The 17,181-nt window shown below is 43.2% G+C and overlaps 1 protein-coding gene across 6 annotated transcripts in view; it reads left to right on the top strand.

The window, feature by feature from the left end:
• Positions 1-17,181, top strand: part of LOC121279290 (syntabulin-like) — a 152,288-nt gene that overhangs the window by 14,412 nt on the left and 120,695 nt on the right. For 2 of the 6 annotated variants that reach the window (XM_041190420.1, XM_041190422.1), the window contains exons 1-2: positions 7,844-7,866; positions 14,226-14,305. The gene's annotated coding sequence lies outside the window, so the exon portion shown is untranslated. Of the gene's footprint in view, positions 1-7,836; positions 7,867-14,225; positions 14,306-17,181 lie in introns of those variants that run through there. The other 4 variants (XM_041190421.1, XM_041190415.1, XM_041190418.1 and 1 more) reach the window with 4 other exon arrangements.

Below are 17,181 nucleotides of genomic sequence, written 5' to 3' on the forward strand. Positions count from 1 at the left end.
GCCCATGCTTGCAAAGCCCAAAACAAAATGTCTACTGTTGGATGTGATTCTGTGATTGAGCAGCACTTGCTGAACAATCTTGAGTGTATTAGTAACTACACTAACAACCAATTTAAGATAATCAGTTGTGGCTCATTTACGCTTGCCAGAAGTGATATACATTCATACACAGGGGTCAATTCTCTTCAAATGAAAGGAACGTGTTCAAGCTTTGTGCCTTTTTTAAATTACCTGGGAACTTGGAGAGCCTATAGTTCTCCTTTGCCTTCTCCATGGCAACAGCTCTCCTGCAGTATAAATTGTTGTGATCGTTTGAAATTTGGCATTTTTATGCTTGTCCTGATAAGTGCAAGATGAGAGGTTTTGGCAACATGTCCCTCTTTTTAGCAATAATGCTTTTTATATTGTAGCCATTCCAAGGTGCTTCATAGGAGATAAATTAAACAAAGGGAGAAGAGTTAGGAGAGATGAAGAGATAATTTTGAAGGTGACTTTTAAGAACACAGTAAGTAGTAACAAAATATCCACGATTTCCAGAAGGAGTTTCAAGGATGAAACCTTCCACTGATGAGTGCACAGAAAGAGGAGGGAATATACAAGAGACAAGAACTGGAAGACCAAAGGGCACAGGATAGGAAATATGGGTGGAGAATATTACAGGTATAAGGCAATGTTAGTAAAGGAATTTGCAAATTCCTTTGTAAACAGAGACAAAGATTTGACATTTAATGCATTAAAGACAGCAAGCTAATGGAAATTAGTGAGGAAAAGGCAAGTGCACCAGGTGTAAGAGACTTTTAGGTGACATTGGAGCGTGATGCTCTAGATGTTGAGTCTGAAGGTAATGAAATCGTATTAAGTTTTCAGCAGACATGGTAGTGAGATAGAGGCGGAGGCAAACAACATTGCAGGAAAAGCACCTTTCCATGTAGCTATTGTCTTAGCAGACTTTCTGTCTCTGGGATAGAAAATGGGTTAGAAGGAGGGATAAAAAAGGGATAAAATAATGATTAAAGGAATAAAAATAAAAATAAAGGGGTAAAAAATAAAAATTAATGTAGAAAAAAGGGGATTAAAGAAAGGGGTGAGGAGAGAGAAGAGAGCTCATGGTCTGAAGTTGTTAAACTCAATGTTAAGTCCGGAAGGCTGTAAAGTGCCTAATCGGAAGATGAGGTGCTGTTCCTCCAATTTGCATTGGGCTTCGCTAGAATATTGCAGCAGGCCAAGGATGGACATGTGAGCATGAGAGCAGGGTCTGGGTCATGCTTGCACACAGACCGAAGGTGTTCCACAAAGCGGTTACCCAGTCTGCATTTGGTCTCCCCAATGTAAAGGAGACCACATTGGAACCGGTAAATGCTGTGGACCAAATTGAAGGAGGTGCATCTGAAAGGAGTGTTTGGGCCCTTGGATGATGAGGAGAGAGGAGGTAAAGGAACAGGTGTTGCACCATCTTCAATTGCATAGGAAGGTGTTTTGGGAAGGGAATGAGGCGTTGGGGGTGATGGAGGAGTGTACCATGATGTCCCGGAGGGAACGGTCCCTACGGAATGCTGGCAGGGAAGGTGAGGGGAAGATGTGTTTGGTATCTGGGTCATGCTTGCGATAGTTGGATCATGCTAGATGTAGTTCTTGATATAAGCAGATGTGAAATTCCATGAGGATTTTGTGGTATGTCTGAATTGTAGTTCACATTGGAACTTCCCAAAAATTGATCAACTTGCAATAACAGAGGTTACTGTGACAGCCATCTCAAGTCAGTGTCTTTTCTTGCTTTTAATAAACCCTTTTAAACAGTTCAATATATGTTTGATCAGCCATTAAAATTACAGATTGATATCATTCATGCACAAGTCACATCATCATGACATGAGCCGAGATTTTCCAGCCCTGTTGTGGCGGAACTCATTGCGGGAGATTTGACGGCCCAGCCAAAGTCTATTGACTTTCAGTGGGACTGGACAATCCTGGCGGCAGGCGGGGCCAGGAAATCCTACCCATATTGTTTACTTGACATTTGAGCTAGGTTATAACCATCATCAGCCAGAGTTTCCATGGGAAACAATATTGTTAAACAGTTATTTTTGCAGCTAATTGTTCTACGGCATAAAACAGAACCAGCTTGGGATGAAAAATTTATGTGGTGACCCTAGAAAGTTGGTAGATTATCTTCCTGGACATTGCAAACCCACTGTATTTCGAAGCAATGCAAATTATTTTAGGTAATAAAACTAATAACATTCATATATTTGGGTAAGTAAAACTTTTTATATTCAAAGCACTGGGAATGTTAGCAATGGGATAAATGTTTTACCACTTGGAGGAATGAATAAATGGATCATATCCCTGGAACACTATAATGATCAGCTTCTGAATGCAGATGGACCCAGGCCCCTGGTAAATGCCATACAAGCATCTCTTGATTTAATGCATGAGCCAGCTGATGTTTGGTTTGTGGTTGTGAAAAGTGCCTAACCTTGTTGGGAGCCATGTTGCACATTGGGTACATCTAGAGTGTGTTTAATTTTTCCGTAATCTCTGGTTTGGTTGAACCTTTTAACACGGTGATGTGTTTAGCGACCCAAGGACTGACATTCTGAAGCTGATGGTCCTCCAGGAGCAAAAATTTCTCCAAGCCATAGGAAAGATAGAAACTTCAAAGCAGAAACTTCCCCTTTTGATTGTTACCAAATTTAGAATCCTGTTTCAGGACCATAAATAAAATGCTGTTATATACAAAACGTCAATTTCTATATTTTATTAAGTGATCCATTAAAGTTTTCTTAACAGTTTTTTTCCAAGGAATTCTTAATTCAATTTTATTCCATTATCTAATTGTATTAGCAGATAATAACAGGCAGTCCCTTTCATTTATTTCCATGTGATTCAAAATATGATTTTCTTTAATGATGCATGTATTGCTCTGAGCAACTAATGTTATGCTTCTCAAACAATTTGTATCATTATGCGATGCTGGGCAAACATTCAGCTGTGTATAGCTAGTCGTTAAAGGGCGAATACATTTTTCATGCCAAACATACCTTAGTTCTTGAGCTTATTTTAATTGTTCATTTTTGAATTTTATCTAGGCCCTCCATTCTATTGGATTAATGGAAGTAGGACACTAAACAATGATGCTATAATAACCTATTCACTCCTGTGTCACAGCTTTGTCTTTTTTTCTACTTTCTGGTCATGATTGTTGGAATTTTTGTTGTGTGTCTCTTGGTGTTTGTGCTTTCTTTAATACTGTTCCCAGTGATGGATATTCCTGTTGCATCAAGGAAACCAGTTGCTCACCATATGGATTGGTGATGTCTCAAATGTGATGTTAAGCCAAATCCTGGTTTGTAGGGCTGATTGCAGATATCCTAAGCAAAGTCATTGTTGGAGGGGTGGGTGAAGGCCCTGGCTTTGCGGCGTATTTGATTATCCTGACTCAGTTTTCCTCAAATGTTGAGATTGCTTGATGATAGTGGGCAGAATTTTGCCGTCGGCGAGCAGGGGACGGGGCCCGCTCACGGACACATAAAATGACGCGGGATGATGTCGGGCAGAACCCAGGACATCATCCCGCCCCATTTACATTTTCAGGAAGGCGGGGGCACAGCAAAATCAGCTGCGGGTCCGCCGACCTGTCAATGGTTAATTGAGGCCAATGACAGGATAATTTAAACAATAAAAGGACCTGCCCGTCCAACCTTAAGGTTGGCGGGCAGGCCAGGAGCCCCGGCGGCAAATAGAGAAAATATGAAACCTCATCCACAGGCAGGATGAGGTTTCATGCAGGGTGTTAAAAATTTTAATAAAGTTAATCTGTAAATTATGAACATTGTCACATGAGGGGGATGCATTAGGGACTTTTTTTTCTATTTTTAATATTGTTCAAAGTGGAAGCAATCTCCCTGAGGCTGCACTTATCCTCAGGGAGATATGCGCTCTTTAGTGCGCATGCGCGAAAGAGCACACTCTCGCTTTTAGGGAATCCCCCCCAGCCCGCACAGGGCGTTTTCTGCTGGACGTCACATTGGGCGGGCCTTAATTGGCCCGCCCACGTAAAATGGTGGTGCGGCCCACTTCGCTGGCAGGGATCAGCTCCGTGCCCACCGGAGATTGGGTTGGGCCCGCCTGCCCAACTGGCAGCAAATTCTGCCCAGTGTCTTCTCTATTTGCCCAGGGTTGTTTTTTCCATATGGTGGGGTTCAACTTGAGGTTGGCATTCAGAATGTCCTTGTATCTGAGTTTGGGACGCCATATAGTACAGGTTCCTATACTCAGCTACCTGTAGAATACCACCTTTGGTATGCAGGAATCCTTCATGCAAACCACATGGCCAACACAGCAAAGCTGAACTCTGATGAGCATGCTGTTGATATCAGATATGCAGCACCTTGCAAGAACTTCAGTGTTAGGGATTTTTTCATACCGCTTGATGTTGCAAATAGATCTTAAGCAGTGAAGCTGGAATGCACCTTTTTGCTTTGTGCCCATGGGGAATTTTCTCCCCATTGGACGGGCAGGCCGGGAGCGGGCACGGGCAGGCGTGGAGCCGATTGCCACTCACGATCGGCTGCGTGCCACCATTTTATGTGGGCAGGCCAATTAAGGCCCGCCCAGCTTGACGTGTACCCGGAAGCGTTCAGTGCTACCTGTGCAGGTGGGGGGAGAAGGAAGAGCCGGGGCCTGCCCTCCTTTGCACGTGCACGCGAAAGAGCGCAGAAATCTCCCTGAGGCAGCCCTGTGCCTGAGGGAGATTAACTTCAGCCATAAAGATGTGAAAAATAAAGAAATAAAATTATTCAGACATGTCCCGTCATATGACATTGCCATGAGCTGGGACATGTTCATGAATTTTCACAAAACATTTTATTGAATTAATAAACCCTTCATAAAACCTTATTCCGCCCTTGGATGAGGTGCCATGAAAAATGCGAAGGCTTCCTGGGCTCTTTGCCTGCCTGCCAACCTTAAGGTTGGACAGACAGCCCTGACAACTACTTTAATTAGTTGATTTGGCCTCAACAGGTTGTTGACTGTTTGGCGGGTGCACAGCCGACTCCGGTGCATGCCCCCCAGACCGCAGATCGGAATGACACGCAGTGCATGCTTGACATCACCACACGTCATTTTATGAGTCGGCGTGCAAGACTGTCTCACAGCCATGAAGTAATGTGAGAAGCACTGCCTGGCAGACTTTGATTTTTGTTATGAGAGAAACTCCATGCTCTCTCCAAAGCCTGTGAGTGAGTCTGCTGAATACTGAGCCTGTTTTTCCCAGGTGATGGGCAATTTCATCATCCAACATAGTGTTTTGGAGAAGATACTTCCAAGATAGCAGAACCTCTGAACTGTGTTAAGGTCTGGGTTATTGATTGTGACAATGGTGTCTCAGTATTTGTGGCCAGGAGCAGGTTGGAACAAAATCTTTGTCTTTTCCAGACTTGGGCCAGAAGTTTCCAGCCCTACCCACCGCTGGGATCTTCTGGTCCTGCCAAAAGTCAATGGACTTTTGGCTGCCCTGCTGCATCCCCCGCTGCAGGTCCTGCCAAGGCGCTGCCAGAAAATCCCAGCCTTATTGTAAGGCAGAAGTGTTCAGAGGTTTGGGCAAAGGGGTCAGTAAGTAGCTGGATGTCCTTCACCTGGATGTGCTATGAGAGCACAGTCATCGACAAACAAGAGTTCCAAGTGTTGTGCAGTTTTTATTAAATGTTGCTCCCAGTGTTTGTTTTTTTTAAGTATAGCTGTGCTATTTATTTTTAACTCCCACTTTCACAGTTTCTTTCTTTTGTAATTACAGCCCTGCTATTCATTTCTGTGGACCTCCTGTCAACTTTTACCATGATAAATTCCTTTGTCCACATTTATAATGGAAACACCCCATGTAAACTTGTCATGCTATAATTACACCCTCTCATCATGGAGCTGTTACAGTCATCATTGTCAAGAGGGTGTAATTACAGGATGAAAAGTTCATATAGTGAGGTTCTAGCATCAATGTAGACATATGAATTTATAATGTAAATATAAAAATAGGATAGAATACATGATTTAAAAACACAGGGATGGAATTAAATTTTTGCAAGCTGGTCCAAATGTCCTTAACTACTAATCGCACTTCACATGAAGTTAGCACTTGGGCTGAAAAATTTGGGCATGTAGTGCCTGTACTTCTGACACTTTGGCACTATTTTGGGCACAAAATGCAGTATGCGGTGCACACACATTGGATGCCATTATGGTAAGAGTATTAGCATGGCCATAGGGAGTATGCGCTGCAAGTATAGCAAGTAGGCAGATTGTAATGTTTGTAAACCTGTAATGCTGATTTGATTTTAGTGGTACCATTTTTGACCTGAATGCTGCAGTTATTGTCCCCTTAAACCTCGCGTAGCTGCATTAAGCAGCAGTAAGGACCCCTCAGCAGAGCTATTAAAGGGTTCTTTACGTGTTTTCAGGTTAGTTGTTAATTGATTATTGGCTGCTACTGAATTAGCAAAAGTGTTTGATGGTTTGTACAGTTATCTAAAGTTTCTGAAGTCTACAGGAAATGGTGTGGCACATAGTTAAGGCCTTGGTTCTGACTTCAAGGGTTCTGCTCAGACCATTTACACTCAGGCATACATTACAGTTGTTTCTATCTCCCTTGGCTGCTAGGATGACAGGGAAATGAAGCAGAGGCAAGACAGAGGTAGACAAGCTGCTCAAAAAAAAAGCCAGAGGAGAGGGAGGAGAGCAATCAGCAGGAGGCCATTTCAATCCAGAGTCTTTAGGAAGCAATTCTCCTACTTCCAATTCAACAAGGACCAGTATGTTAGATGCCTCTGCTTCACCAAGGAGGTGCTCACTGAAATCTGCCACCTATTGCGGGCTGAACTGCTTCTGTAGAGCAAGGTGAGAATAGCATTGCCAGTGGCAATGCAGGTAAGTGTAGCCAAAAACTTCCAGAATAGAGCGGATGATACTTCCAATCTATCCCAGTTTGCTATCTACTATGGTTGTACAAAAAGAATGCCTTTCATCTCTTTTTCCAGAGAGAAGCAAGTGAAGTGAGTAAAGCTTCAGGATAGCAGGTTTCTCCATACATTACAATCCCCATAGAGACTGAGAAGAGAACTTTTAAAAAGATACTTGAGTTCCAGTGACCAACTGAACAGATCGTGCAAAAAGATTTCAATTTTTAAAACTTTTACTCAGATAGTGGGGAAAATGGCATTGATGGTAGGTATCAGCCATGATCTGTTTGAATGGAGAAGCAGGCTCAATGGGGCTGAATGGCCTATCCTGCTTCTATTCATATTCATTACATGTGATGTAATAAATAAACTAAAAGCAACACTATTCAGCAGGTAACTTATACTCTAAAACACAGAAAAGATCCCCCATTTATTTCTTTAAAATGACCAAAAATCCCCCTGCACAGTTATATTTTGCTCTGTCCCTTCAGGGACACTGCATTCTCTGGGAACCACTCCAAAATAATTCTCAGCTCCTGATGGCTTGCTTCCTGTTTTGTTTTCCAGCCAGATAACTTCTCATCCCTGACCTGACTTTTACAGTGAGGGTTACCTTGGAGATTCCTCACTCTAGCCGAAGCTAAGTGACTCTTCTAGTTTTGTTTAAATCCTCGTGTATTTAGTCTCTTCAATCTGAGCCCCGGCCCCCACCCACATTCTCTGTGGTGAACAGTGGATTCTGACTGTTTCTTTCTCTCCACTCTCTCTCTCTCTCAGATTTATGCAGATTAACCTGACTGTGAAAATATGTTAAGAAAAACCCTGTAACCTGATCCTACAATGGCTTACTATGGACCTTTCCGTTTCAAAACCCATCTCCATCACAACATGAATTGTATGGGTCTTTTTCCAGGTAGAATTAGCTATCCTCTAGACTCCCAACTCCATTCTATCTTGAAATCAAATAGACTGTTTAAAGTATAATTGTTTACAAAACCTGACATTCCTAACACCGGGATTTTCCAGTGCTGCCACCGGCGGACATTCTCACAGGTGGAACAGGAAAATTTGGAGAGCCATTGACTTTTAACGTTTCCCCAAATTTTCCCTTCCCACTCACAATGATGCCCACTGGTGTCAGGATTGGAAAATCCTGCCCCAACAGTCTACCCACCACCAGCACAGCTGCCCTGGGCATTGTTTTCTGGTGTGAATATCTTGCATCCTCTTCTCAGTAAGTCAACCTGAGCTGTACCCCCTGCATTCTCTGCCGCCGTCGCACTCCCACCACCACCACCACCACCACCACCACCACCACCACCATCCCTTTAACATCCAAACCACCCAAACTTGTCTTGTTACTGGGCAGAATTCAGAACAGGACAGGTCACATGAGCCCCTTCCCTCCTCCATTTTATCCTACATTAGAGAAACTGTCCAAAAACTTAACAATTTTGCAAACTTCATATTTGTAAGACATAGTGCAGGGTGACATTGACTGCTTGCATATTGTTTTGCAGGAAACACATCTAAATTCTCAAATGTAACACAACTGGAAGGGTTTCCACTCCCTCAATGTATAGCTGATATGTGATCATACTCAGCACATCATGAAAGTATCCTGGCAACAGTCATGATGTCTTTATTCTGATGCAGTTTGTTATATGATTTGCATTCCTGCCGTGACAAGAAACCAGAGGGTGATTACTAGGCAACAAGGGCTATCAACTGACCATCTGACTCACAATTCCTATGTGCAACCCACACATGTGTGCAGCATGCATATAACAAGGGCCATGCTACCATACAAAATGTAATCAAGCAGACCATTGGGTTGTTTAAGCAAAGCTTCTATTGCCTGGGTTCCTCTGAAGGAGCCTTGCAGTATCGCCAGAGTGCATGTAACAATTCATAGAATCATGGAATGGTTACAACACAGAAGGAGGCCTTTTGAACCATCGTCTGTGCTGGCTATCTGCAAGAGCAATTAGTACCACACTCCCACCTTTTCCCTGTGGTCCTGCAAATTTATTCTCTTCAGATAATGACCCAATTTTCTTTTCACAGCCACGGTTGAGTCTGCCTGAACTACATTCTCAGGAAGTTCATTCCAGACCCTAACTACTCACTTTATAAAAAGCTTTTCCTCATGCTGCCATTGATTCTTTTGCCAATCACCCTAAATCAGTGTCCTCCCATTCTCAATCCTTCCACCAATGAGAACAGTATCTCCCTATTACTCTGTTCAGACCCTTCCTGATTTTGCATACCTTTATCAAATCTCCTCTCAACCTTCTATTCTCCAAAGAGGACAGCCCCAACTTTTCCAATCTGTCTATGTAACCGAAGTTCTTCATTCCTGGTATCATTCAGGTGAATCTTTTCTTCACCGTCTCTAATGTCTTCACATCCTTTCTAAAACGTGGGGTGCCTAAAACTAGCTGCAACACTCCAGTTGAGGTTAAACCAGTTCTACACAGGATTTTCATAATCTCTATGCTTTTGCATTCAATACCCCAATTGTCACGAGGTTATGCCCCTTTATTTTTGAAAATATGACTTGTCAAATTTCAACATTGAATGGAGGGGAGCCAATTCACTCTTTCTCACCTGGTAGTAACACTATTTATAAAGCCCAAAATCCTGTATTTTTTAACTGCTGTCTCAACCTGCCCTGTCACCTTCAATAATTTGTGCACATATAGCCCCATGCAGGTGCCTCTGCTCCTGCACCCTCTTAAGAATTGTACCCTTTATTTTATATTGCCTCTCCTCATCAAAATGAATCATTTCATACTTCACTGCATTAAATTTCAACTACCATTGACTGCCCATTCCACCAACCTATCTATGTCCTTTTGAAATTTAACACTATCCTCCTCACAGCCCACAATACTTCCAAGTTTCATGTCATCTGCAAATTTTGAAATTGTGCCCTGTGCACCAAAGTCTAGGACATTATTATAAATCAGGAAGAACAGGGGTCCTAACACAAATCCCTGGGGAATCCCGCTGTAAACCTTCCTCCAGTCCAAAAAACAACTGTTCACCACTACTCTGTTTCCTGACACTCAACCAACTTCTTATACATGTTGCTATTGTCCCTTTTATTCCATGAGCTCTAACTTTGCTCAGGAGCCTGTTGTATGGCAATTTATCAAATGCCTTTTGGAAATCCATGCCACATGAACCACATTACCTTCATCTAACCTCTCTGATACCTTATCAAAAAACTTAAGAAAGTTAGTAAAACACAATTTTCCCTTAATAAATCTGTGCTGGATTTCCTTAATTAACCTGTGTTTGCTCAAACAGCTGTTAATTTTATCCCGAATCATTATTTCTAAAAGTTTCCTCACCGCCAAAGTTAAAATAACCGGCCATTGGTTGCTGGGATTATCCTTACATCCTTTTTTGAGCAAGGCACCTCTGTATCTAAAGGGGATTGGAAAAATATGGCCAGCACCTTTGAATTTCTACCCTTACTTCCCTCAGTATCTGATCCTGGTGCCTTATCAACTTTAAATGCAGATAGCCTATCCAATGCCACCTCTTTATCAATTTTAAATCCATCAAGTCTCTCAAGTACCTCCTCTTTCACCATGACCTGGGTAGCACCTTCTTTCTTGTTAAAGAAAGATGCAAAGTTTTCATTTAGCACCTCAGCCATGCTCCCTGCCTCCATGCATAAATCCCTTTTTTGATCTATAATTGGCTCTATCCCTTTCACCACCCTTTCTTTATTAATATGTCCATAGAAGACTTTTGGACTCCCTTTTATGTTAGCTGTCAGTCTCTTCTCATACTCTTTCTTTGCTTCTCTGATTTTCTTTTGCAAATCTGCTCTGAACCTTCTGTATTGAACCTGATTCTCAGTTGTATTTTCAACCTAGTATCTGTCATGTGCACCTTTTTTTGCTTCATTGTACTCTCTATCTCTTTCGGCATCCAGGGACCTCTGGATTTGTCTGCCCTACCTTTCCACCCTCACCCCCGTCCCCACCCCCAACCTGTGGGAATGCACCTTGACTGTACCCTAACTATCTTCTCTGTAAGGGCACTTTTTGTTCACTTACAGTTTTGCCTGCCAATCATAGATCCAATCTTTGTGGGCCAGATCCATTCTCACCACACTGAAGTTTGCACTCCCCCAATTAATTATTCTTACTCTGGTCCTTTTCCATACCCAACCTAAACCTTAAGTTACAATGATCATTGTCCCCTAAATATTCCATTTATGACATTTGATCCACTTGGCCCACCTCATTTCCAAGAACCTGATTCATCATTACCTCCTTTCTCATTGGACTGAAAATATCCTGATGTAGAAAGTTCTCCTGGACACACTTTAGGAATTCTTGCCTCTCTCTGCCCTTTATACTTTATCCCAGTCGACATTAGGATAATTGAAGTCTCACTTCTCTGCAATTTCTTTGCAAATTTGTTTCTCTACATGTTTCCTACTAACTGGTGGTCTATAGAATACACTGAGCAATGTAATTGTACCTTTATTGTTTCTTAGCTCTAGTCAATTAGGTTCTGTCCTTGGCGTCTCTGGGATACCCTCTCTCCAGCACTTCAATATTCTCCTTAATCAATACTGTCACCCTTCCTCCTTTCATTCCTTCCCTATCTTTCCTGAATACCTCGTATCCAGGAATATTTAGTACCAAGTCTTGCCTTTCTTTGAGCCAGGTCTCTGTTACCATCACAACATGATATTTCCACATGGCTATCTGAGCCTGCCTTTCGCCAACCTTGTTTATCACACACTGTGCATTCACATATCTTCACAGTAACCATAATTTAGACTTTATTATACTCCCTTTTACACTGATTGGTTGTGACCTGCTTCATCCTGCACAATCTTGCCATCATGAGGGCATGGCCCATGCCAGCAGATTTACAGTGAGCAGTTGAAGAGAAGTAAAGGAGCAGGCAACAAACACATCCCATTTCTTACTGGGCTATCTGTGATTAGTGAATACATTGCCAATTCCCATTCAAAAGCTGTTCTACACCTTGCCTTCCCTCTGTTACTGACCATCACAGTGTCCTCTTAGCCCCAATTGTAATATAAAAGCCAACACAAAATAAACAAACTTCTTAAATCGATCATCCAATATTCCATGCAAAGGTTATCCTTATGCAGTCCCTTCGTGCCTGTCTTCCATGTGCCTTTTCCAGTGCTGGTGCTTCTCCACTGTACTAACCCATTGAATGCAGCATTGCTGGCAGAAGGCTGCTGACTTTTAATGGGGGAGATTGCAGTTGGCTTTGCAGGGTGACCTTGAGCAGCTTTGATCCTAACAGGCTTGGTTTCAAACTGAATTACCTCGGTATGGCCCAGCCAGTCTGGGCTGTCTGTCTGAGAAGCAGTGGTGGAATGGCAGTGATGGGAGGATAAGTGCTGTCATCCTAAAAGGGTATAGCAGGTTTATGCTCTAGAGAGCCACTGTCACTCCCCTGGGGCATCGCCTCAGGAATCCTGGCCAGGTTTTGCAGGGCAGATTGCTGGCGTGCTACAAGAGCCTACAGGCCACTTTCCACATTGGCATCTGCAGTAATAATGGCAGCAATCTGAGTTTGCGTGGCAGCCAGCTTCACTTGAATGACTTTAGTCTGAGCATCCACTGTAGCAGATGTACACTGAGTGGCTTCTGATTGTGCTGCCATGGAAGCTGATGCATTGGCCTTCACACACTGCATCATGGTTGGATCCACAATTGTTCTAAATGAAGTTGGCCATAACTTTTGCATTGGAAAGGATGGGTTTCAAGTTCTATGCAAAGCTCTGTGCCAAGCTGCTGCCAGAGTACTCCATGCTTCTTGGCAGTGACCACAGACTTTATTACAAGCTGCATAATGCACTATGCATTTCAATGTGCATGCCCATCAGCCTTTTTCTCTAGCCTACCTCATTGATGTCCTCGACTGAGTTCTCAGGACAACTTGTGTGTGACCTTGCCACCAGGCACCTGATACCTGGGCTATGCTAGCTTTGTCACCTTCCCTTGCTGCAGCCCACTCGCGCCCATTGTCTCATCATGTGCAGATCCCACTTCTAAGCTATTCTCTAAAGAATGCAAAGTATACTGAGCTGAGGGCGGCTAGTGTGAGAGTGAGCGATGTCCTATCTTGTTTATCATTGTCTACCTGCTCTTCCACCACTGGCCAGGTTATAGATCTTTGAAATCCAAAAGAAGAAAAGCACAAGGTTAGGGCTGTGGTAAAGGAAAGGGGTGGGAAGATGGCTTTATGTAATAGTGCTAGCCTCTCCTGATTTTGCACCCGCTGCTCAGGTGTGCAACCACTTAGCAGTCCAATTAAAACTAACTTCTGATGGAGATCATTTAAATCAACATCAAGCACAATGTTTGCATGCTGCCTGCATCAGAAGGCACGTGCAGGGGTTAATAGTTGATCATAATCCCTGTGCTTTTTTTCAGAGTTTATTGTATTTCATGGCCTAGTTATTGACTCTCCGCCTAGAAGGACAAGGGCAGCAGATGCATGGGGAACGCCACCACCTGCAAGTTCCCCTCCAAGTCACTCACCATCTTGACTTGGGAATATTTCGCCACTCCTTCACTGTCGCTGAGTCAAAATCCTGGAACCCCCTTCCTAACAGCACTGTGGGTATACCCACACCACAACGACTGCAGTAGTTCAAGAAGGCAGCTCACCTACCAACTTCTCAAGGGCAATTAGATATGGGCAATAAACGCTGGCCTAGCCAATGACACCCATATCCCATGAACAAATAAAAACAATTACAGCATGTTCTTTGCTGAAAAAAGACAATATTTATCATGTGCTAATTGATCTCCCATGGCGTTGCACAGAGCAGTGTTATCTAATGCAGTCTTATGTAAAATAAGGGTGTAGGGTTACTGTGCCTAGATATATTTCACTCCCCATTTTAAAGTCAAATATTCTGCACTTATTTTTATATATTTTGATTATAACTTATTATGTCTAAATTTTTAATGGAAATACCCAATGTAACTTATCAAATTGTAATTATGCTATTGCCCTCCCCCCTGCTCTTCCAACCACGACCTCAGTGGGCGCAACTGCATCAGTACAAATGACAGAGCCAATGTTTGTGTGTGTTCTATAAAATGTTAGATATTTTAAAAAGAGGCAAAAGTAAAGAGCGAGGGAAATGGAGAGAAAGAATATGTTTTTCATGTAATTCCTTCAGTTTTCAAGGAAAAAAACAGGAGAATTTTGAAGTCAATTAATTATCAATTTCTGTTTTGTTGACAGTTTATAACGGTTACATCTTCCTGCCTGGAACAGCTACCTATTGAAATTTGATTGATCTTTGATCATCTGCCAGCACGCAAGTAAGCATGGAGATTGGGTTTCCAGGGGCTCTTTTGTCATGTGTGGTAGGATATCTGGGGCAGGAGAGGTCTAAACTTTCCTTGTGTGGCCTGGAGAAATACTTCTGCTTCTCTTGGACCCACAAGGAAAAGTTTTTAAAAATTACCTTGAAAAGCCTCTTTGTTTCTGATCCTCTTCTGACTATAGTTCACCTAGAAGGAAAGCTGCAGCAATTTCCCAGCTCAGCATTAAAATGACTTTCGGGACCCAGTAACATCATAAGTTAAAGAAGGACCCAGCTGACTTCAATGGGTGCCTTTCTGCTTATTCAAAAGAGTAGGTTAAGTTCAAAGACATTGGATTTCAGTTGGCACATCAACAAAAAAGTTAGTTGGTTCAGTAGGGTTAAAATTTTACAAACAAGGCCTCTTCGGGAGTAACAGATAAAACAGAAAGAGGAAAATTGGCTGATGAACGCATGCATTAGATATCATATGCACTTGCATTGTTTTTCAATCTTGCCAACTTTTGAGTGTAAAAAAAAATACAGTTAAAGAATTGCTTTACAACCAGTAGATTACACAATGTCTTGTATGGTCTTAATTAAATGGTTCCCTATAGTAATTGAGTTGTTTGGATTATATTTTTGATTTGTGGTGGACGCACACACAAACTTCAGTGATTATTGTCAAAATTATTGATTCGGTTTAGGAAGGGTACTTACTCTAATGAAAACATTACACTGATGGTAATATTTTACTTCAATAATCCCTGCTGTTAAAAAATGTAAAGTAGTATTAAGTTTTCTGCCTGGACTCTCATAGCTAAAAGTGACAACCTTGTATAGTTACATGTTTTCCAACCCATGATGTGTCAGATGCAGAATTAACAGAGTAAAACATTGACAGAGATTGTGCACAGCTGGTTGTGACACTAATCTTTTAGTATTGCCCTTCGTCTCTTTCTGTGAGCTTGAATTCAGCTCAGTGAAATTAGGTGATTTAATTCAACTAACTGATGGTAACGATTATGTCCAATACTCCCAGTAGCCTTATAAATAGGAACAGAAAATCCTAAAATATTTAAGTGCTATTATGAGTATCTTCATATGCCTTTTTAAAAAAAAATCAGAATAAGTAGTTGTTCCACTTATTTCCATTTCTCTCCTAGTGTTTGACAAGGTGTTTACTAAAACCCGCTTTCACAGCCATATCTCCTTTCTCAGTGACTGTCTCCGTCTCCGACTTACCCCACATGGATTTCAACTGAAATTCCACCCCTCATGTTTCGAACCCACCCAGGATTACAGGTATCTCCGGGACATAAAACGTTTCTCGGACTGCTGTTCCCGTCACATTCTGAAATCCACTCTCAGTGCCATGCGCCGCCATATGAACACACTCGACCTCTCCCTCCAGCAGCACCGCCGTACCCTTTTTCAAAGCTGCGCGTGCCCCCAGTTTCATTTTATCCTTCGGCTCATCCGACGCCTCAACAAGAAACTTTTTCTCTTTCTCTCAAGTGCTAAGGAACGCAAGCTCCAACAACTCATCGACACCAACACCCATCTAGGACCCTCCACCCCTGCCTGTCCCTCCGTCCCCACCCCATCTTCCAATCCCAACCCCAGCCGTGTATTCACTATACCCCCTGACCTTCCCCTCTCCGATGCTGAACGTTCAGTGCTCAGCAAAGGACTTAGTTTCATACCCTTACGCCCTCACCTCAATGAATTTCGGGCTCGGCATGATACTGAACTCTTCTTCCGCCGTCTTCGTCTCCGGGCTCACTTCTTTGGGCAGGAGTCCTCTCCCAGTTCAACGGATCCTTTTACCCATCTTCAATATTCTCCCTCCACCTGGACCCCTCCCTCTGGATTCTTACCTTCTCTCGATCTTTTCATTGAGAACTGTCGGCGCGACATTAGTCGTCTCAATTTCTCTGCTCCTCTCACCCATTCTAACCTGTCTCTCTCTGAACTTACTGCACTCCATTCTCTCAGGTCCAACCCTGACATTGTCATCAAACCCGCTGACAAGGGTGGTGCTGTTGTTGTCTGGCGCACTGACCTCTACCACGCGGAGGCTGAGCGTCAACTCGCAGACACTTCCTCCTACCTCTCCCTGGACCATGACCCCACCACTGAACATCAAGCCATTGTTTCCAGGACTGTCACTGACCTCATCTCCTCTGGGGATCTCCCTCCCACAGCTTCCAACCTGATAGTTGCCCAACCTCGGACGGCCCGCTTCTATCTCCTACCCAAAATCCACAAACAGAACTGCCCCGGTAGACCGATCGTCTCAGCTTGCTCCTGCCCCACAGAACTCATTTCTCGTTATCTTGACTCCCTTCTCTCTCCCCTTGTCCAGTCCCTTCCCACCTACATCCGTGATTCCTCTGACACCTTACGTCACATCAACAATTTCCAGTTCCCTGGCCCCTACCGCTTCCTCTTCACCATGGACGTCCAATCCCTCTACACCTCCATCCCCCACCAGGATGGTCTGAGGGCCCTTAGCTTCTTCCTCGAACAGAGGCCCGAACAATCCCCATCCACCACTACTCTCCTCCGTCTGGCTGAACTTGTTCTCACGCTGAACAATTTCTCCTTCAACTCCTCTCACTTCCTCCAAATAAAAGGTGTGGCTATGGGTACCCGCATGGGCCCCAGCTATGCCTGTCTCTTTATGGGGTATGTGGAACATTCCTTGTTGCAGTCCTACTCCGGCCCCCTTCCACAACTCTTTCTCCGGTACATCGATGATTATTTCGGTGCTGCTTCATGCTCTCGTCAGGACTTGGAAAAATTTATTAATTTTGCTTCCAATCTCCACCCCTCCATCATTTTCACGTGGTCCATCTCTGACACTTCCCTTCCCTTCCTTGACCTCTC

This window comes from Carcharodon carcharias, chromosome 6 (assembly GCF_017639515.1).
Source record: "Carcharodon carcharias isolate sCarCar2 chromosome 6, sCarCar2.pri, whole genome shotgun sequence".
NCBI lineage: Eukaryota > Metazoa > Chordata > Chondrichthyes > Lamniformes > Lamnidae > Carcharodon > Carcharodon carcharias.